The sequence below is a fragment of the Rattus norvegicus genome, chromosome 8, assembly GCF_036323735.1.
Source record: "Rattus norvegicus strain BN/NHsdMcwi chromosome 8, GRCr8, whole genome shotgun sequence".
NCBI classification, from domain to species: Eukaryota; Metazoa; Chordata; class Mammalia; order Rodentia; family Muridae; genus Rattus; species Rattus norvegicus.
Genome location: NC_086026.1, coordinates 57,796,566 through 57,818,576, shown reverse-complemented (window position 1 = coordinate 57,818,576; position 22,011 = coordinate 57,796,566).

The window sequence follows — 22,011 nt, the reverse complement described above, 5'->3', positions numbered from 1 at the left end:
GCAACAAAACCTCTCATTGACTTGAAACTGCAGAACTACCTGTCTCTCTCCCTTCTATCTTGCCATTGCTGGGATTACAAGTGTGTACCATCATGCCTAGAGTTTTTGAGTTCAGTTCCTGTGGCTCTGACTCAGATCCTCACATTTGTAAGGCTTTACCAATTATGTGGTCCATATCCCTTCTGTTGGGGTTTAAATCTCGGCTTGCGTCCAGACAGAACATACCAAGCCAACATGGTTCCACGTGGAGAGGTTTAATGAGAAAAGAGTAGAAGAGGAGAGGAAAGGCCGATCATGAGCACGTGGAAGGAAGGGGGGGGGTCAGGGGAATGGGGAGAGAAGGGACAAAGGAGAAGAGCAGGGAAGAGAAGAGAGCAAAGAGCAAGAGCAGGAGGAGGGGGCAAGCAGCCCCCTTCATAGTCAGGCACAGCTGACTGTTGCCAGGCAACTGTGGGGCAGAGCATACCTGCCTGTTGCCAGGTAGCTGTGGGAGTGGAACTCAGACAGAATACCAACACCTTTCAACAACCCCACCCACTTTACTCCAAAGTCCTGCCCTCACTCACATGTCTGACAATTAGAATGCATTGCATAAATATTTGTTAAGTGAACAGTGAAAATATGCCTTTGGGTGTCTCTCTCAGTGGCTCACAGGGCTACTTGACCTGTTCCTGGATCCACTGGGAATCTCAATTACCACAAGGTTGAATCAGCAAATACGTATTACTGTTCTTCATAGCTTAATATATGATGTTAATTCATTAACAGTGAACTCATGCCAACAGCCTTGTAACACACACTTGAAGGAAGCCTATCAAACAAACCTATTTCCCTGCTAGACATTTCACAGCCTTCTTGTACTTAAGAGAAGGTAACATATGGGTATAGAAAGATGACTCAGTGGTGAAGAGACTAGCCCTCTAGCAGAGGACCTGAGTTCCCAGTACCCACGTTGGGTAGCGCACAGCCACCTGTAACTCTAGTTCCAGACTATCCAGTGCCCTCTTCTGGTCCCCACGCACACTGTACTCACATTCACAAACCTACACACAGATACATAATTGTTTAAATGAAGAGGAGGAAGAGGAAAAAATAGAAGAGAAGAATAAAAAGGAGAAGAAAAGAAGATGATGAAGATCCCCTCCCCTCCCTTCTCCCATACTCCCTCCCCCCTCCCTGCTTCTATGAGGATGCTCCCACTCTCACCCACCCACTCCAACCTCAATGCCCTGGCATTCCCCTACATTGGGGAAACGAGCCTTTGCAGAACCAAGGGCTTTTCCTTCTATTGATGCTGGACAATGCCATCCTCTGTTACATACATGGCTGGAAAGAATCAAAGGGATTAAGAGACTGCTCCACCTGAGGATCCATCACATAAGACCCTTGATTCTTGAGAGTTTGTTTGAAGGTTCTAGCAATGGAGCGCAGCTACTCATATACCCTTGACCGAAGACCAGTCATCCTTTTCAGTTGAGCATGAGCACGCAGCTTCGGAAGGGACAGTTGCACATGGAGTAGTGAGGGAGGAAGGGGACACCCGTCTAGCTAGTCAGGTCAGCCGAATCAACTCTGGCGACCAATGTGGTAACAGATTTCACAGCCAGATTGCCTTCACATCCAAGCCCCTTGATTCTTAGAAAAAGGCAGTGAGTACACTTTTTTTTAAGTACACGGCAAATGAATTCAGATCTGCCTGCCTTTGTAAGCACAAACAATAAGCCAGCTGGGTGGGATGTCTCCAGTGAGTGCTGTGTCCATAATTCAGGGCAGGTAGTCATGTCTTTCCAGGAGCAGAAAAGACAGACTCTCTAGAGAGGGGCTTCTGCCTTTGCACACATATTTATGCCCCAGGGAGTGCTGGGCATTTGACTCAATTGCCTCAAGTAAGGTAACTAAAGAGTGAGCTCTGGTTTCCCCTAATGGCCTATCTGCCGGGCCTTGCTATGAAGACTTCGTCTTGGGAAAAAGCCAACCCTCTCCCTTACCCTCAGAATTTCTAAGGTCGTGTAGCCTCTTCAGGGGATGCATCTCTACTCTCTCCCATCCAGGGATGCTGCAGCTTTAGCCCAGCCCCAGCACCTCGGCTACCGTGCTCCGCTTAAACAAATTCTCTCTCGATCCTGGTTTGTATTAGGTAGAGCTTGTCCGATTCATCTCAAGACCATGTAAACAGTAAACATGGTTGACCAAAATGATAAAAAGTAACTGAAATCTGTCTCTATTAACTCCACAGCAGCCTGAAGTTTTAAATTCTCCTCTAGATCGTTACTACTGGGTTACAATAGCTCCCACTCCTCTCCTCTCCTGTCCTCTCCCTCTTTCCTCCCCTCCTCCCTCTTCCACAGCAATAGGTTTCTTTTACGATTTGGGGTACTGTATCCTGGGACTTTCACCATCGGAAAACTGCATATGAATATAAGGCCAAGTAAAACTGGGCCATCTATGGCCGACTGTGCCATCACTGCAGTTTGAAGCAAGCAAACAACTTTTTACTCCAGAAGCACCCACAAATACTGAAGATCTGGAGGCTTCAGTGTGCCGTTTCTCTCTCTCTCTCTCTCTCTCTCTCTCTCTCTCTCTCTCTCTCTCTCTTTCTCTCTCTCTCTCTCTCTCTCTCTCTCTCTCCTAAAAGATGTATTTATTTAAGTATATAAGTACAATGTAGCTGTATTCAGACACACCGGAAGAAGGCATCTGATCATCTGATCCCATTACAGATGGTTGTGAGCCACCATGTGGTTTCTGGGACTTGAACTCAGGACCTCTGGAAGAGCAGTCAGTGTTCCTAACCACTGGGCCATCTCTCCAGCCCTGTCAGTTTCTCAAAGCATAAAGATGTTCTAAAGCTTCTTCTGTCTTTGGAGTCTCTTCTATTCTTCGCAGTACGAGGTACTTCCCATTTTCCCTCTCTGGTTTTTCTTTCCTTATAACTTTTGCCTCAGCTGGTGTGAGGCGTAAGTCGCTCTCACAGACGTGGGGAAGCAGGTGATGCAGAGGCAATGTCTCACAAAAGAAAAATGAGTCAGTGCCGGGCTCCTCCATTACCACGCTGCTCTTGGGCGTCTGTCAGGAGAAGAATGGGGTGTGTTTTGAGCTGTCAAAATCCTCTGCTTTTTAGAGGTAGGCTGATGGAGACAGTCAAGCAAAGCAAGGGTTAATTTTAAAGAAAGCATTCCATATTCTAATGCACTGCTAGGGCTCCATGCTGTTCTCCAAACCTGTTTGGCTCACGGCTCTAACTATCTGTCCACGTGTGCCCTTCACTCTAACCTGACTTCAGTGTTAGCATCTTTTTATACTTGTTTTTTTTCTTTTCTTTTCTTTTTTTCGGAGCTGGGGACCGAACCCAGGGCCTCTACCACTGAGCTAAATCCCCAACCCCTATACTTGTTAACCACTTCATTTCAGAGAGCCCTCATCCAGCCGCTCCCTTCTCTACACTATAGCAAGCAGCACCTTCTCTAATTCCTATTGGATTATAAACAAACTGTCAGTTCTTTACCAGAAACACGGTATGTTAAGCTATTTAAACATTCCTTGAATAGATGAATGAAAGAATGAATTAATGATCTTTTAGAGATGATGCAGTATAGTTATGCTTTCGTCAATTAAAAAATAATTTTGGTGAAATTTCCCACTAAATAAATGTATTTCTTTTCTTTTTTCTTTCTTTTTTTTTTTTTTTTTTGCAGTCTAAAGATTTAGGTCTTCCTTGAGTTCTGGAAAATTCTCTTAGTTTTTCTTGTTCTATTTCCTTCCCTACCATCTGACTATCCTCTCGCTCGGGAATGTCAGTTTTATCTATGTTAGAGCAGAGCTGCTTGCCTGAGCCTCTCCAAGTTCATTTCAGGCTTCCATCCGTTCGTCTGCTTGTATTCAGGACGATTTCTGTATGTGTTCCGGATAAGCCGTCCTGCAGAACAACTGAGCCCCACAAAAGGAAGGTTTATTTCTTGTCTACCTCATAGTTTGCTGCAGGCTGCAGAGTTCTGGATGGAGGACTTGAGGCCCCTTCTTCTCTCGTTGGTGCTGCTATCAATACGTGAGGACCACAGCCTTCAGGGAGGAGGACGGGAAGCCAGGGTGTGTAGTGCTCAGGGCTAAAACTCACTTCCTTTCATAGCCCAGTCCCATGTCCCCAGTCTCAGTGCCAAGACGGCCAGGAAATGGAATTTTCTTGTGTGCTCTGGAGGAAACATGCAAGTGGCAAGTGCATTCCCAAACTTTATCATATTTGGTTAATTCTTTCTTCCAAAAAAACTTACTCTCTCTTTTTTTTTCCTAATGTAACCTACTGAGTTTAAATTCCATTTTCCATCATTTGGAATATATAAAGTTTAATAGCCTCCTATTTATCTAATAATGATATTTTCTCACTTGTGGCTAAACACATTTGCTTTAAGCCTGTTAACAAGTTACCTCATTTATTTCTGCTTCCTTAGATGCAATGTGCCCAGTTTGTTGGCTGTGCTAAGCAGCTCTTAATAATGTAGATATCATGGTGTGCTTTGTAATTTTTATTTGAAAACTGTTCGTGCGTGGAAGTGTTTTTCCCCATGCTGGTCCTCTCTGTTGGATGCTTTCAGAATTGCCTCGGACAGATCCTCTGAGATGCCAACATGGAGCCAGGTCTCCATATCGGGGACTAGGCATTTTGCTCCATTGTAGAACACTATGTTGTGTGGTATACCCACGGATAGCAAAGGCGTTATTCCCATTTTTATATCCTAGTCATTGTTTCCCATTGTCCCAGAAACATGATCATGAAATTTTGAGGTAGCCCCAAGTTCACTTGTGGAGAGTGTGGGCTCTGGCTTTTACTTCTCATTCATTCCCAGGGAGCTTGGTCACTTTATACTGACGACTTGGCCTACACGTGTAGCTGGCCCATTTTTCTTTTCTTGTACGGCATATCTCAGTTCCTGCCACCTTTTCAGAAGGCCTGACCTACCCTTCCACCTGAATTAAGTGTGCTAGTGTCTTGGTTACCTGGCACACGTACTCTGTCACAGTTATCCGTGTCTTCTTGACTAGACTGTAAGAACTTTGAAGGTAGATTTTATTCCCTATGTATCTTGCTGCCCCAGTGCCCAGCACAATGGCTGTAGACTAAAGATACTTGGTACTGAAGAAATTAAATTTGAGATGTTTTTAGGACGTCTCAAGAGATCCAATTTTAACCATAGCCCAGAAAATGAGTCCCTAGTCCTACAACATAGTGTTTGTGGAAGATAATTTATGGACATAACCGAAAGGCGTGCATTTGGACTCTGTAAATGATGCCCTGGTCTGCCTGTTTGTATGGTAGCTTGCGCGAAGCCTTGCGTTTGCTTTCCTCTTGCTCTTCTGAAGACATAATTGCTTCTTGGTTCCATATTTCTGTTGCTCATTACACTGTTCCGTACCATTTCATCCTGAAAATAAAACAAAATAGGATATTTAAAATTAATGACGCAAAGCGTCGCTCTTCCCTCTCCCCTCTCTCTGTCTCTGAACTACCTCTAGGCGGAATTAGCAAATGACTTGAACACAAGCCATTCTTTTTATTGGAGGCGGCTGGGTTTCATCAGGGCGAGAGAACTCACTGGTTAGAAGGAGCGCCTCGGAGCTTCTTCCCTGAGTCGCTCAAGTGTTCATCTACCCTACTGCCTCCACCTCACCCTGGCAAACTCATGATGGCTGCCTCTGTATTAACGTAAGCTGGAAAGCCAATCCAATGTCTCCCAAACCAGGTAAGCGAGAAGGTGAAGTTTTTAAAGTGTGGGCAGAGTAGATCCTTCAACCTACAGAAGTTCTCAGCAGAATTTTTCCTCAAACACAAAAATCAATTGTCAGGAAAGCAGAGAGAGAGAGAGAGAGAGAGAGAGAGAGAGAGAGAGAGAGAGAGAGAGAGAGAGGGAGGGAGGGAGGGAGGGAGAGAGAGAGAGAGAGAGATTGTTATGGGTAGATCTGCCTTCAAAAAATGCTCAAAAAGCCAGGAACCCAGGTATGGTGGTGTATACTTTTAATTCTAGTGCTTGGGAGGCGGAGGCTGGTGGATCTCTGTGAGTTGGAGACCCAGCCTGGTCTACATAGTGAGTTCCAAGATATCCAGGGCTACATAGTGAGACAAACAAACAAACAAACAAATAAATAAATGTAAAATGAAGAGTTTTCTTCCCTGCTCAACCTCTCCCTCCCTCCCTGTCATGGTTCTTCCTCTTCTTCCCTCTCCTACTTTCTTCTCCTTCTCCTACTGCTCCTCTTCCTCAGTCAGCAAGGTTTTAACTTGTTTCCAAGACTGGCCTGGAACTCACTCTGTAAACCATCCTGACCTCAGATTTGCTGTCTGTGTCCTGTCTCAGCCTCCCGGGTGCTGGAATTAGAAGGATGAACCACTGTACTAGACCTAAGACTTTTCTTTTTCTCTCCTTTTTTAAAGATACTTGTGTGTGTGTGTGTGTGTGTGTGTGTGTGTGTGTGTGTGTGTGTGTATACACTGTCACTATCTTTAGATATACCAGAAGAAGGAATCAGATCCCACTATGAATGGTCAAACCACCTTGTGGTTGCTGGGAATTGAACTCAAGACTTCTGGAAGAGCAGCCAGTGCTCTTAACTGTTGAGCCATCTCTCCAGCCCGACTTTTCTTTTTCTTAACTTTAATCGATCTAATGGAAAACTGTATAAAGCCACAATAAAAGTACGTTTGACTATATATATTAATGTTTGTGTATAAATGAAGCGATTTGTATCAGTGATTCAAGTGTTGGGAGTCACTTTGCCGCTTCTCTGAAGCAGAGGGGGAAAAAGAGAGAGAGAGAGAGAGAGAGAGAGAGAGAGAGAGAGAGAGAGAGAGAGAGAGGCTGAGTCAAGGCGGTCAGGGCCTGTTGGCAGATTTCCTGGCCCGCTAAGGTGTGGAATGATAAGAGGAGGTGCACCTGGACTCCAGGCTAAGGGGTGAAAATTCTATTGACCTTGGTGGAAGGTACAGAGGTTTTGGGGGGTAGGAACAGATATCTTGTGTATATTTTAGCAAAGTTGTTTGGTAGCTTGTGGCTTTGTTTCCCACCTCACTGAAGTATAAGAAGGCTATGAGAAATACACACGCTGCTGGCTAGTATTCGCCAAGCAGCCCTCTCAGATCTGACTGTTGCATCTTTTTTCTATCTTTCCCATCATCAGCCTCGCTTCCCCCTCAGAGGACTGTTTGACTTTGTACCGGCTGGGCTGGTATGCACAAGGCAGGGGAAGAACTATTATTACTTAGTTATAAGCTGGTTGTACTACCCATGAGGTAAGGTAGTGCTATTTGGAAGTAGAATTTGACTAATTGGACATGCGCATTGTGAACTCCATTGTGATGATTAAGTATAACTGATATACAAAAGGGGAAGGGAAAATGGAATAATAGCAAGTGACCAGGCAAGCCCAGAAATGGCAGAACAGAAGCGAACAAAGAACCAGAGCAATGAATAGAAATCAACAAAACTTAATGCAACCATACCAACAATCATCATGGACACCGGCAGCCCAAATGCACCAGCCAAAGGACAATTAAGAGTCTGTACTCAGATCAATAAGAGAAAACAAACTACAGGCTCTGTATGACAAACCCACTTTAATCATAAAGCCACCCAGAGATGAAAAGGAAATGGGTGGAGAATGATCTACCACGCGGAAACCAATCACAACAAACAGAACAGTGCTGATCTTAGAAGGTAACCAGTAAGGAGAACTCTTGCAAAGATGAGCTGAAGTCATCAGTTCTTAATGCGTGTGCACCTGGAAACAGAGCATCAAAACACGTGTGTGAAGTGAGAGGAGGAACTAGAGAGGCAGAAGCTGTTCAGAGTTCTCACTGCTCATGTAGAGGACCCGAGTTCAGTTCCCATCACCCACATCCGCATGCTCATGGGGACAACTCCAGTTCTAAACACACACACACATACACACACACACACACACACACACACACACACACACACACACACACACACACACGCTTTAAAATGAAAGACTTTCAAGGGGGAAAAAAAGGTGATTTCAATACCCTTCTATCAAACATAGATACAGCAGGCAGAAAATCCAGTAAGAATTTGATTGAACTCAAAACGCTGCCAATTGGCTGGACATAATGGGTTACCTGGTCCAATATGTCAGAGTCTACATTCTCCTAAGAATCATATGAAGTATTCACCTAGACAGAGTATATGCACTTTAGCAAGTATAGAAGAATATGAATCCCATAATCTCGGCTTTTAGACCACAATGAACTTAAACTAGCAATCAAGAAAAGAAAAACAGCTGGAAAAATCCCAAAATTCTTTGAGGTTTAAAAAACATACCTATAGATAACACAAAGCTCAGGGGCTTAATCTCAAGAGAATTAAAAAAAAAAAAACCTCAAACTGAATGAAAATAAAACTCAACCTACCAACTTGTTTGGGACACATCAAGAATAGCTCTAAGAGTGGGATCTGTGTTAGCAAAAATTGGGGTGGATGTAATCTAAAACCTTATAATTAAATTTTTGCCTCTGGAGACTAGGAAAAGAGCAAATTAAATTCAAAGTAGGTAGAACAAAAGTAATAAAAATGGGAGAACAAGGGGTTGGGGATTTAGCTCGGTGGTAGAGCGCTTGCCTAGTGAGCTCGAGGCCCTGGGTTCGGTCCCCAGCTCCGAAAAAAAAAAAAAGACAAAAAAAAAAAGAGAGAGAGAGAGAGAGAGAGAGAGAGCAATTAACAAAGACTATCATTGACCGCTCTGCCTACAAACTGGATGACCAAGAGGACACTGACTCCTTCCTTAGAAACCACAGTCTGTCAAGGTTCATCCAAGAAGAAATAGACACTCTGAAATGGGCCATATCTGCAAAAGAAATGTAATCAATAGTTAATAACAGACATGTTACAAAAGAGTCCACTGGCAAATTCTACCAAATTTAAGGAGGAAACTCTACTAAATGTCCTATAAACTCTTCCAGGAGCCAGAAGCAGAGGGAAAAAGTTCCTCATGTGTTCTACCATCCAGCATCACCTTAGTACCAGAGCCAGACAAAGACCTTACACAAATATGAAACTATTAACCGTGGTCACCCAAGAAAGACACATGTAAAAATTTCTGACCACATTTTGAAAAACTAAAGCCAACAATATTCAAAAAGAAAAAAAGGATTATGTACCACGGTCAAGGGAGACTTATCCCAGATATGCAAAGCTGGTTCTACATTTAAATATCAGTCTATCATATCAACAGGGTAAGAGGGAACAGTCAGGTTGGGGATTTAGCTCAGTGGTAGAGCACTTGCCTAGCAAGCGCAAGGCCCTGGGTTCGGTCCCCAGCTTCCCCCCCCCCGCCCCCCAAAAAAGAGGGAAAACAGTCATCTCGACATATTAATAGATTCATAACAAATGGATAATGAGAAAAACTTTTAGCAGTTAGGACTAGAGGACAAGGTCTTTACCTTGACCCTGTCTATAGAAACCCTACAGGTAATGGTGAGAAACCTACTTAACGGTGAGAAACTAGCCTTGTTCACAATGCAGTGTGAACATGTGGGCATCCAAATGTGAAGAAAGCAGTCAGGATACAATTCCTCGGCTCTTCCTAAATGTAACTTGAAGTAGATCTCAGAGCAAAACCACAATGTTCCTGGAGGCAACACATGAGGGAGTCTGGGCGACTTTGAGTTTGCCTTGGTTAGTTGGAAGCGACATAGAAAGCATATTTGTAAGAGAAGAATGAGCTAGACTTCGTTAAAATTAAAGACTGTGCCTTGTCTAAAAGTCCAGTCAAGAGAGCAATAAGAAAAACCATAGGTTAGGAGAAAACAATTGCCAAAGATTGTCTGATAAAAGTCGGGGACCCAAACTTTTGGGGGGACCCCTAGAACTCAGCAAGGAGCCAAGGGGCTTAAGCTGTAGATCCCCAAAGAACGCAGAGGGTGGCAAATAACTAGAAAAGACGCTCCACACTGTGTCACTGGGGAAACACAAACTAGAACAGCAATGGGAAGAACCCAAGGCTAGAACCTAGGACCCTGAGGGCAGGCAAGGGGGACGACAGCGTGTGTTCCCAGTCAGAGGGTCAATGGGCCAAGTCATTTACAAGACAATCAGCTCGACTACTCTAAGCAGGTAAGCCGTGCCAGCAGCAACTGCACGGAGGAGTTCACTCCAGGAGGAAAACCAAGGTTTCCCTCAGTGGATGACTAGATAAAGACATTTTAGTATGTCTGGGTGATGGGGGGAAAGCTAAAACACATACTACTGTTTTGGGGGTGCAGATCACAGGTATGTTTAAGGCCTGGTGTTTAATACACCCCCCCACACCCCATATACAAAATTACTAAATTGAAGAAACCCATCTAAAAAGGCTCTATCCTATACGATTCCAAATATTTGTGTTTCTACAGAAGGTAAAAGTATGGTTGCTTTTTATTTCTCCCTCTGCCTTGGAGGTGTCTTTCCCCGAGTGGCCACAAGATGGCTGCCAGTAGCCTTGGATAATCAGGCACATTCTTTGTGCACTGAAGGTAAAAGGTCCCTAGGTCAGTTTGTGAGGAAGAATAAGGATGTTCTCTTCAGAATCCTTGTCAACTACGTTCATGGGTGTTGTGCTTTTCTTCCTCCAGCCATGGGGTAGGAGGGGCTGTGCTAGTTGCTTGTTTTTAGACCGGACTGTGGAGTCAGCCTCCATCAAGAGCTGACGGCCTGGTTTTAATCCCTAAAACAGACATTGACCTCTGACCTCCACATGCATGCTATGGCCCATGTGTTTTTCCTTCCCCTAACCCTAAATAAATATTTTTAATAAAAATATCTTACTCTTGAGACACACACACACACCACCACCACCACCACCACCAACAACAACAACAATACAACACAACATACAGGTGAGGAGAAAAAGATCAGAGGGTGGGGAGAATGACTTGAACATGTAATAAATTTTTATAAGAAGAAGTCATGTCTTGACTCTGACCCTGCTCTACTAGCTCTTCTCTTCATGCCATTGCTTTCACTCAATGCTTTAGCCCCAGAATGATCTTTGTGTCCACTGCTGTACTGTCACTCTTGGGTGACACCTGTCACATGATAATCGTCACTTAAATTTAAAGTTCTTTTTTTTTTTTTTTTTTTTTTTTGGTTCTTTTTTTCGGAGCTGGGGACCGAACCCAGGGCCTTGCGCTTCCTAGGTAAGCGCTCTACCAGTGAGCTAAATCCCCAGCCCCTTAAAGTTCTATTCTTAAGTTTTCATTTACTTATTTATGTGTGTGTGTGTGTGTGTGTGTATGTGTGTGTGTGTGTGTGTGTGTGTGAATGTGTGCATGAGAGAGAGAGAGAGGAGACAGAGACAAAGTTGTGAGCCTCCTGACATAGGTGCTGGGAACTGAACTTGGGTCCTCTGGAAGAGCAGCAAGTGCTCTCCAATACCCAGCCATCTCCCCTGAGGTCTATTCTTAACTCTCCTTTCCCATGTCTTTATCATTTTACCTTTTAAAGTGTTAAGACACTTTCTGTATGTAGCCCAGGTTGGGCTCAAATTCATGGTTATCTTCCTGCCACAGGCCTCGAACACGTTCACCTTTTTTTTTTTCAAGAAAAAATACTATTTTACTAACCTCTCTTAAGAAGTATGTCTGAGGGTCTGGAGAGATGGCTCAGTGGTTAAAGATCACTGACAACTGTTCCAGAGGTCCTGAGTTCAATTCCCAGCAACCACATCTGTAATGGGATCTGATGACATCTTCTGGGGTGTCTGAAGACAGCTACACTCGTATATATAATAAATAAATTCTTTAAAACAAAAATGAAAATATGTCTGAGACAGGCACCGAGGCACACGCTTCAATCCCAGCATTTGGGAGGCGGAGGCGGAGGCGGAGGCATCTCTGTGAGTTCATGACCAGTCTGGTCAACATAGTGAGTTCCAGGACAAACAGGAGTACATAGAGAGACCATGTCTTGAATTTTAAAACAGTACATGTCTGAAATTCTACAACAATTGAGATACACACGCAACAATATACGTGTTTCTCTCTCTCTCTCTCTCTCTCTCTCTCTCTCTCTCTCTCCACACACACACACAAACTGGAGAACGAGTGAGAGCGAGAACGAGAGAGAGAGAGAGAGAGAGAGAGAGAGAGAGAGAGAGAGAGAGAGATTTTTCTCTGTGTGGCCCTGCCTGTCCTGGAACTCACTCTGTAAACCATGTTTTCCTCTAACTCAGAGACCCGCCTCTGCCTCCCAAGTGCTGGGATTAAAGGTGTGACTAGCACACCTGGCCTGCACTGATACATTTTTAAGCACTGGAAACAATATACAATATACAAAAGACATGTTTAATCTTTCTTTTGATATTATTTGCCAACCCAGTCACAAGAAGTCATAAGAACGAGGCCCCGTATTGAGTATATCCCAGTATATCCCTTGTGTTTTACAAAAGAGCAAAACAAACGACACCCTCCCCCCCAATCCCCCCCCCCACACACACAATTTGTTGCCTGTACCTGAAGGAAGGCTGAAGTGGCCAGGATAAACAGTGTCAAATAACAGTCAATCACCTGTCTCTGAAGTGGGGACCACAGGAGAGCTCCCCAAGTTTGGTGAAAGTAGTGAGTAGTGTTTCAAACCACAGTTTCCAGGACTCTATATACCCCCCTTCCCCACCTTGAGCCTAACTTTTCTATAACAAGGCTTAATTATTTGCCATTTTAACTGATACCCGAGTGATCCGTAAACACAGTTGAGATCCACGTTTGCATCATAGCTTACCCACAGGCAAATTACAGCATGCAGCACAATCAACTCGGGCTTCCGAGCCTGGCTGACCCACTGCTCACTTAGCCAAGACAGAGGTAGGAAAAGCAGCCAGGTCTTGGTCTGAGCAGATGGCACCTTTAGGAGGCCTGTCCCGCCTACAGCCAAGCCAGTAGGAGTAGATGTGCTTGGTCACGTGACTTATAAGCATCTGCTGTGTTTTCTTGGGGGTGGACAGGGGAGAAGGGTCGAGCTGCGGGCGAGTAGAGGGAAGGATGAAATAGCTTAGGAGAGGTCAAGAGAGCTGTTGATATTATATATATATATATATATATATATATATATATATATATATAAATCATACTGACCCAGTTATATTAACAATCCCTTTATTCCTTCCAATGCATATGTCCTATATGTAGTCAGGTATAAAATTGCATGCCCACTGCAATTACTTTCCTCTGTAGCTCCATTTTGACCCTGGCCTTTATGAAAGCTCTTTGGGTATTGTGTTGGAGGTGGGGTGGAGAGAGGGAGAACACCGTGGCAATAAGCTTCAAGCACTTCTATAAATTAGGTCATTATCGTATGAATGGCTAGCTGTGATATATTGGTGGGTTTGGAATCAATTTAATGGTGAGCACGTTTGACTGGAGTGGAAAGGAACAAGATAGAAAATAGAAGAGAACGAAATAGACCAGCAAGCACTGTGGGTAGCGTAGGTGCGTGTGCTTACAGTGAGTGGACTGCAAAATCCCCCCATCTGTGACCTTAACAACTTTGTCCAGGTATGATTTATTTCACTTAAATGTGAAGTCTAAAAGAAGTCAGAGAAACAGCAGAATGCCGGTTGCTAGGTCCTGGGAGAAGGGGAATCAGAGGTGTTAGTCAAAGGGGACAAAGTTTCAGTTAGGCAAGATTGGGGCAGTCTGGAGACCCACTGAATAACACCAGGCCAGATCAACCCTACTGTGTACATACTTAAAACTTTGTGAAGAGAGGGCTGAGGAGATGGCTTGGTTGGGAGAGTTCTTTCTTGCCTGCAAGCAGGATCTGAGTTCAGATCCCTGGCACAAACATAAAAAGCCAGGCATTGATCGTGTCATGCATCTGTGATCCCAGTGCTGTGAGGCAGAGAGGGCAGATCCCTGGGGTGCTTCGGCCAGCCTGGCTGAATCAGGAAACTACAAGTACTCTGAATAATAATAATAATAATAATAATAATAATAATAATAATGTGGAAATGATTGAGGAACATACTCAATGTCAACTTTGGGCCTGCGGTTGTAAAAATATAAAAAATTTAAAAAGTGTGGTTGTCTTTTATCCCCACTAGATCCCGCACTGCATTGCCCCCCCAGGATATCTGCTGGATATCTTGCCAGAAGCACACATTTCAATTCCCTGGCAGCCCAGACCCACACTCCGCTACACTTAAATCTACACATGAAAGAACACACAACACAATAAACTTAGATCCAATTGATAAGATATAATTGCCCACCTAAACATACAAAGCCCAGTACCATCCATCCATTAAGAACATTTGTAACGGGCTGGAGAGATGGCTCAGTGGTTAAGAGCACCCGATTGCTCTTCCAGAGGTCATGAGTTCAATTCCCAGCAACCACATGGTGGCTCACAACCATCTGTAAAGAGATCCGATTCCCTCTTCTGGTGTATCTGAAGACAGCTACAGTGTACTTATATATAATAAATGAATAAATCTTAAAAAAAAAAAAGAAAAACAAAAAGAACATTTGTAACAACCTGTAAATACACAGAGCGGAATCTTAACGTCACCTGCCATATTGTCCTGCCACGGCTTCTCTCCCTCTCCCTCCTGTCTCTTCCTCCATTCCAGTCTCCTCCTCTTCCTTCAAACTTCTCTCCCACCCATCCTTCCTTCTCTTCCAATGACAGGCCTCCTTCTATCCTGTACCTGCCCCTCACCTGTACTTTACAAATTCGATGGGAAGAAGGTTCTGGTGAAGTCACCTGAGTCCTGAGTATGTGACTAGGCAGCTGTCCTTGGGGCAGTGGAATTAGCATCAAAATACAGATAACTCCAGGGCAAACCACAACACAGGCCTCCATATGTATGTAAACACATGAGCACACGCGCTTACGTGATCGCACATACAACTGTGAAGAGGATAGATGCTACATTAGGTGGTATTTTACTGGGCTAGAGAGAAAACTGTGACATTAGAAGAAGTCATGGGGGCTGGAGAGATGGCTCAGAGGTTAAGAGCACTGTCTGCTCTTCCAGAGGTCCTGAGTTCAATTCCCAGCAACCACATGGTGGCTCACATCTATAATTAGGTCTGGTGCCCTCTTCTGGCCTCAGGCATACATGCAGGCAGAAAGCTGTATGATGTATACATAATAAATAAATAAATGTTTAAAAAATTTTAAAAAAAGAAGAAGAAGAAGTCATGGTCAGAGTGCAGCTCCTGCCGAGTCCTTAGTAGAGGTCACTTCATTTCAGGTCTCCTAACCCAGAATCCTCTCTACCTTCCTGCCTACCATCTCTGGGCATGATTCTGTTGGTTGCAGGATTTCCATACAATTTCATTCCTAATGAATGAACATTGGCTTGTGTGGCATTATTTGCTCTGCTACTGTACTATTGGGGATTTGGCAATTTCATTTGTAGCTAACATATATAATTCTGCTCCAAATATTCTTATAATTAAAGTTTTGTTGTTCCTACGAATCACTTATATGGGATACATTTTCTGGCGCGGTCTTTTTTATTTTGTGGGTCTACTACAGAAACTAACTGATTTATACTTCAGCAGTAACGATCTCCCAAATCTCACTGCTGCTGGATTTGATCATTTATCCTTATACTTGTTTATCTGATATGTGTTAAATGGCCCTTTATAATTGTTTGCATTTGGATTTCTTTAATTAACTTCCGACACTTAGCGTTTCAAATGTTGGCTTAATGTCGGCATTCCTGATGTTTGAAACTGGCTATGTGTGTCCCAGCCCCTCTGGGAACCTGGTTCAAATGAGCTCAATATATTTTAGATGGCAATTTTAAATATGCTGCCATGGCTACAGTAAACACAGTTTCTTATTCCCTTGCCTCTCTCTCTCTCTTTTTTTTTTTCCTCTTGATTTTGTGGAATTCCATTATTTCAAAGTTTTATGTTTTTATATCACTGAACCTGTCATTGTTTTTTTTTTTTTAATTTTGAAAACTTCCTATTCTTTACATCATAAGCAAGAATGGGTGTTATAAGTAATGGTTTAAAAACACTGTTTCAAGCTTTATAACGTGATTTTTAAATTCTCCAGTACACAGACACAAAGTAATTAAAACGAAGCAAAACAAAAACCCACCAAACCCCCCTTTCATGGAGTATCAACTTGTACGTTAAGAAACAAGTGTGAGGGGTTGGGGATTTAGCTCAGCGGTAGAGCGCTTGCCTAGCGAGCGCAAGGCCCTGGGTTCGGTCCCCAGCTCCGAAAAAAAAAAAAAAAGAAAAAAAAAAAAAAGAAACAAGTGTGGTGGGGTTGGGGATTTAGCTCAGTGGTAGAGTGCTTGCCTAGCAAGGGCAAGGCCCTGGGTTCGGTTCCCAGCTCCGAAAAAAAAAGAAAAGAAAAAAAAGAAAGAAAGAAAGAAACAAGTGTGGTAAGGTTTGTTCTGGGTGTGCTTCTGGTATCTCAGGGTCACATTCGACCTGTGGCCACTGACTTTTGTCACTGAAACCGGCTTTGATCCCCCAGTCCTCCTGATCTCCCTGCTTCCCTTCACCCCAAATGCTGGGATTATAGGCAAGGACTGCCGTGCCTGGCTCATTATAAATTTTTTACTAATACATTTTTTTATCCTTTTTTTTTGTGAGTTGTCTAAGAACAGTATCATCTAAGAAATTGTAAGAAATATAACACTTGGGACAGCAAGATGGCTCAGTGGGCAACATAGTGACAACTTGAGCTTGAGTCCAGAAACCTGCATGGTAGAGGAGAACCAACTCCTGTGAGTTGTCCTCTGACCTCCACATGCATGCTGTGGTGTGTACACAGATACAGACACAGACACAGACACAGACACAGACACAGACACAGACACAGACACAGACACACACACACACACACACACACACACACACGGTGGGGGGGCAGTGAGGGGGGAGGGACAGAGGGAAGGCAAAACCTTCAGGTACCACTCTGTGCCCACTGCATCGAGAACGGAGGGTGGGCGAGCACCTTGTTTTAGCAAGCCTCCAGGCAGTTCTGACACCGGCTTTTACCGGAATACAAACTCAACGGCTTCAGCTGCACTCACTTCTAACTTGGAATTAATTGGTACTAGAAATCATCTTTCTTCGCTAGGTGATTCCCCTGAGGTCTACAGAATAGCATTTATTCCGTTTATCAAAATACCCCGTGACAGTGCCTCTCCACCCCCATCCTTGTCAGCACAGCCAATTATACACGGGCGTCTTCATCTGCAGCCCTACTCTCAGCTCCCCTCCACTCCACACCCACTAGGACTTTCTACTTGTTAGGGTTTCCGTGAGGATGTTCTTCTGGGTGCCCTCCTGGGTTATTAGCTTTGTAATATTATGTGTGTTTTTATCTTTGCTTATGAAGAATCTCTCACTATGCTTTCTCATTATTTCCTGTTCTCTGGGGTCTGTCCCTGGTGTCTTCATCGTTGATCACTTTCCTTCGCTCAAGGTCAGTTTTGAAACACTTTTCAGTAATGATGCGGGCTGACAGAAGAGAACGGTCTTAAAATATTAAGTTAAAACATCAGAGGGAAAGTTCAGAAACTTGGGTGGGGAAGGGGAACCTGCAGAAAATATCAGTGTTGCTAACTGGGAATACCTTGAACACTTTCAAAGGTCCTGATGTTGATAGGGTCAAGGAAGCAGCTGGGGTTTGGATCCTAGATGGAGACACCCTAAAGTGGATTCTATCAGTTCATGTGGAGTTAATTGGGCTTCCCCCCACTCCCCAAAAGAACCTGGCCAATTAGAGTCAGCTTCAAATATACCAAAACTATTTGGAACAATTTTTCAAGATACTCTCCCAAAGTTTCTTTCTTTTTTTTTTTAATTTCTCCCAAAGTTTCTTAAATTTTATTATTTAAGATACTAGAATCCTTAAATCCTGGCTGTCAAGATGGCTCAGTAGTAAACACACTTGTGGCCAAGCTTAGAAACCTAAGCTCGATTCCCAGAACTCACAGTGCTACGTTTTATAAAAGATAAGGGGAGAGGGGGATTATGTTCTATGGAGGTCTGGGGAAAGGGGGTGCCTCAGTGGGTCCATGCTGAGGTGTCCCTTCCCCCTGAGGGACCAGCCACACAACAGTATAGTATAGAATAGAGTTTATTCAGGGCATGGGGAGGGAGTTAAGAGGGTAGTAGGGCAGAGAGAGAGAAGTAGAAGAGGAGAGGAGTAGAGGAGTAGAGGCTGGCTATGAGCATGTGGAGAGAAGGGGAAGAAGGGAATGGGGGAGAAGGGACAAAGGGGGAAGAGGGTAAAAGCAAGAGCAAGAGAGTGAGGAGGGGGCAAACATCCCCTTTTATAGTGTCAGGCATACCTGGCTGTTGCCAGGTAACTGTGGGGGTGGAGCTTAGACAGAATGCTAACACACGATGGAAGGAAAGAACTCATTCACATAAATTGTTTTCTGATCTCACTCTGTCTCTGTCTGCCTGTCCATACATCCATCTGTCTGTCTGTTGTGCTTATCTCTTTTTCTCTGTCTCTCGTGCACATGCATACACATACATCCACACATAAATGTAAAAAGAAAACATTGAGCTCCCTTAAGTGGACATGCACAAACTGTAAATTCCGAAATCTGGATGAAAACAAACACACCCAGGGAAACCCTGTTCTGCCTCAGGGAGCTGCTGTGCTCGTTTCTGGACACAGCCCTCTGATCAATGACAGACTCTGAAGTTACTGGTTTCACCCTGTCTTTAAAATGTTTTAAATTTTACTATGTCAAAACACAAAAAGAAGCGGATAGGTTTTTTTTTTTTTTCTCTTCATGCTTTGGACAAGACCAGCAAGTGCCTTTATTATCTGTAATTAGTTTAAGGTGGTACCAGGATAGTTAATTCAAGACTGGCATCTGGTTCAGCTGATAAAGGCACTTGTCAGGAAGCTTGGTGACCTAGTTGGAAGGAGAGAACTTCTTCTGAGCTGGAAGGGGAGAACTTCTGAGTTGAAAGGAGAAGACTTCTCTAAGACGGTCCAGTGACTGAAAGACTGTGAAGGACTAGAGTTTTTGGTCTTTGTGCTCAGCATGTGATTTTGTTTCTCAGGTCTAGTTCCCCGTGACTGTAAGAGGGTAGGTAGCTCATGTGCCCAGCTTCATCCCCTAGCACCAAAAGCAAGGAAAAAGTCTCCTCATCCATCAATTCTATGAAGAGGAAACTACTCACAAAACCACTCAGCTCCTGGAAGCTTCCATTCTCACCTGACAGTCTCACCTGGTGAGGAAGGCAATGTCATCAGTTAGCTGTCATTGGCTAGCCACCATGCAGGACTCTGTTTCAGGAGGATTTCCATCCTAAGCCACTCAATTCAGTAACAATAGCCATTCTGATAACAATTCTCTCAGTGAGAAGCACAAAGAGAAGCTGTTGGTTGGAGAGCAAGTGTCCACCATAAGCGTTGTACACACGATAGTATCAGACAGGAGAGCTTCAGTCCTTGCTGTATTTCAGCCCCTGAATCAATCATCTCGGAAGCACCTTGAACTTATCACAGATAATAAAGCACTCAACATGTAAGCAAGCAGTCTCTAAACAAGTACAAAACCAATCAATTTCTTCTGTATTTTGACATATTGATTTTTTAAATTTGTTTAAAATACTTAGTGAAATCAATAGATTCACACAGCCTGTTATTTGGGACAGAGCTGTGTCCATAGACAGTTATGGAGGTTGGATGGACAGCTTCATGAAAACGGGGCTTCCCTGGGTGTCTGTATTTGTCTTCAGCTCATTGCAATCTTACAATTGGACATGACCAGTTCATGTGTGAGTGTGTGTGGGGCCGTGGGGGGTTTGAATTGTATGAAGTGTGTGTGTGTGTATGCACATGAGCTTGTAGGCATATGGGTCTGCACACAGGCCTGTGGTAGCCTTTATCATGCTTGAACTTGATGCCTCAAGCCACTTGGCATAGCTTGTCTAGCCAGGGAGTTCTTAGGAACCACCTGTCCCCCAAATCCTATGGTTACTGGCACACACAGCCATGCCTGTTTTGTTTTGTTGTTTTTGGTTTTCTATGGATGCCGGGGATTCAAACTTAGTTCCTCATACTTTCAGGTACTCACTCCTGTGCCAACTCCCCAGTCCTCTGGTTTAGGCTATTTTCAATGGGATCTTCTGTTATAGCCAAACTAACTCACACCTTTAATCCCAGCATTCAGAAGGCAGAAGGCGAAAGCAGGCCAATTGCTAGGAGTTCAAAGCCAATATGGTCTATGTATCGAGGTCCAGAACAGACAATATTACATAGTGAAATCCTGTCTAAAATAATCGGTAAAAATGTTTTCATAATCTAGGAGAGCAGACTTTATTACTGAGAATAGGTTTTGGTTTAAAATCAACAGAAACTTCAACAGAAACTTTAGCTTCCACATACCACCCTTCCTCAACTCCCATTTCACCCTTTTGCTAGAGTCTGGTGTTAGTGAGGCTCATTTGTTAACACCCATAGTCCAATGCTTAAAACCCATGACCACATTAAGATTCTATCTGTCCATCCCCCATATTTTGATAAGTGTGTGATGGTGTACATCTTTTCTTATAATACAGATAACAATCTCACTGCCGTAGAAAATTTCCTATGTAGCCAGATATAGTGTTGTATGCATTTAGTCCCAGCACTTGGGAGGCAGAAGTGGGTAGATCTCTGTGAATTTGAGGCTAGTCTGGTCTACATAGTAAGTTCTAGGCCAGCCAAGGCTACATGGTGATATCTTATCCCCAAAACAAAACGAAATTCTCTATTCTCCACCTATTTACCCAAGATGGTTTAAATACGCTTGGCCCAGGGAGTGGCACTCTTTAGAGTTTTGGAGTGGGTGTGACCTTGTCGAAGGAAGTGTGTCACTGTGGGGGTGGACTTTGAGACCCTCCTAATTGCCTGAGAGATTCAATTTGCCTTCTGGACAAGATGTAGAACTCTCAGCTCCTCCTGCACCATGTCTGCCAGGAAGCTGCCGTACTTCCCGCCATGATGATAATGGACTGAACCTCAAAACCAGTAAGCCAGCCCCAATTAAATGTTGTCCTTTATAAGAGTTGCCCTGGTCATGGTGTCTGGTCACAGCAATGGAAACCCTAAGACATCACCCCATCCTCTATTCCTGGTGACAACTGATTTTTTTTCCTAAATCGTCTCCATAGTTTAGCCTTTCCAAGAATGTTACACAGTTAGATTCACACATAACGCCCTTCCAGATTGGCTTTAAAAAAAACTTAGCAATAGGTATTTTAAGTTTCTTTCATGTCTTTTTGTGACCTAATAACTCTATTTTCAACTTGATTTCTTTTCATCACTGAATGATATCCCATTGTATGAATGCACCAAATTCTGTTTATACATTCGCCCATTGACAAGACATCTTGGTGATAATCTGTATTTTAGAAACTAGGAATAAATCTACTATAAAAAAATACATGTGCAAGTTTTAATGGGTACATATGTTTTCGGTTTGTCTGAGCAAACAGCAAGAAGGGCAATTGCTGTATCATATGGTAAGAATGTGTTTACTTCTTTACTTTAAGAAACTGTCAAATTATCTTCCGAAGTGGTTATACCATTTTGCTTTCCCACCAGCAGCGAAGGAAGAGTTCCCATTGCTCTGTGTTCACACTGACATTGGTGTTGTCAGTGTTTGGGGTCCCAGCCATTCTGACTGGCACAAATTCGAAGCAGGCTCTCTGCAGCTTCTCATTGTTGCTCTAGCTTCCACTCTGGTGACACAGGATGTGGCCCACACTTGACAGTGTTTCTATGCCATCTGTAGATCTTTTTATGGTGATTTATCTGTTCAGATATTTTGCCCATTTTTAAGTTGGGGGATGTTTATCTTCCTACTGTTGAGCTTCAAAAGTTCTGTGATATAACTTAGATGCCAGATCGTTATCAAATACATGTTTTGTAAATATTTCCTCCCAGTTTAAGACTTATCTTTCCCTTTTAACTGTCTTTCACAGAGAGCTTTTTAATTTTAACGAAGCCCAAACTTGCTTCTATTTTCTTTTAATGA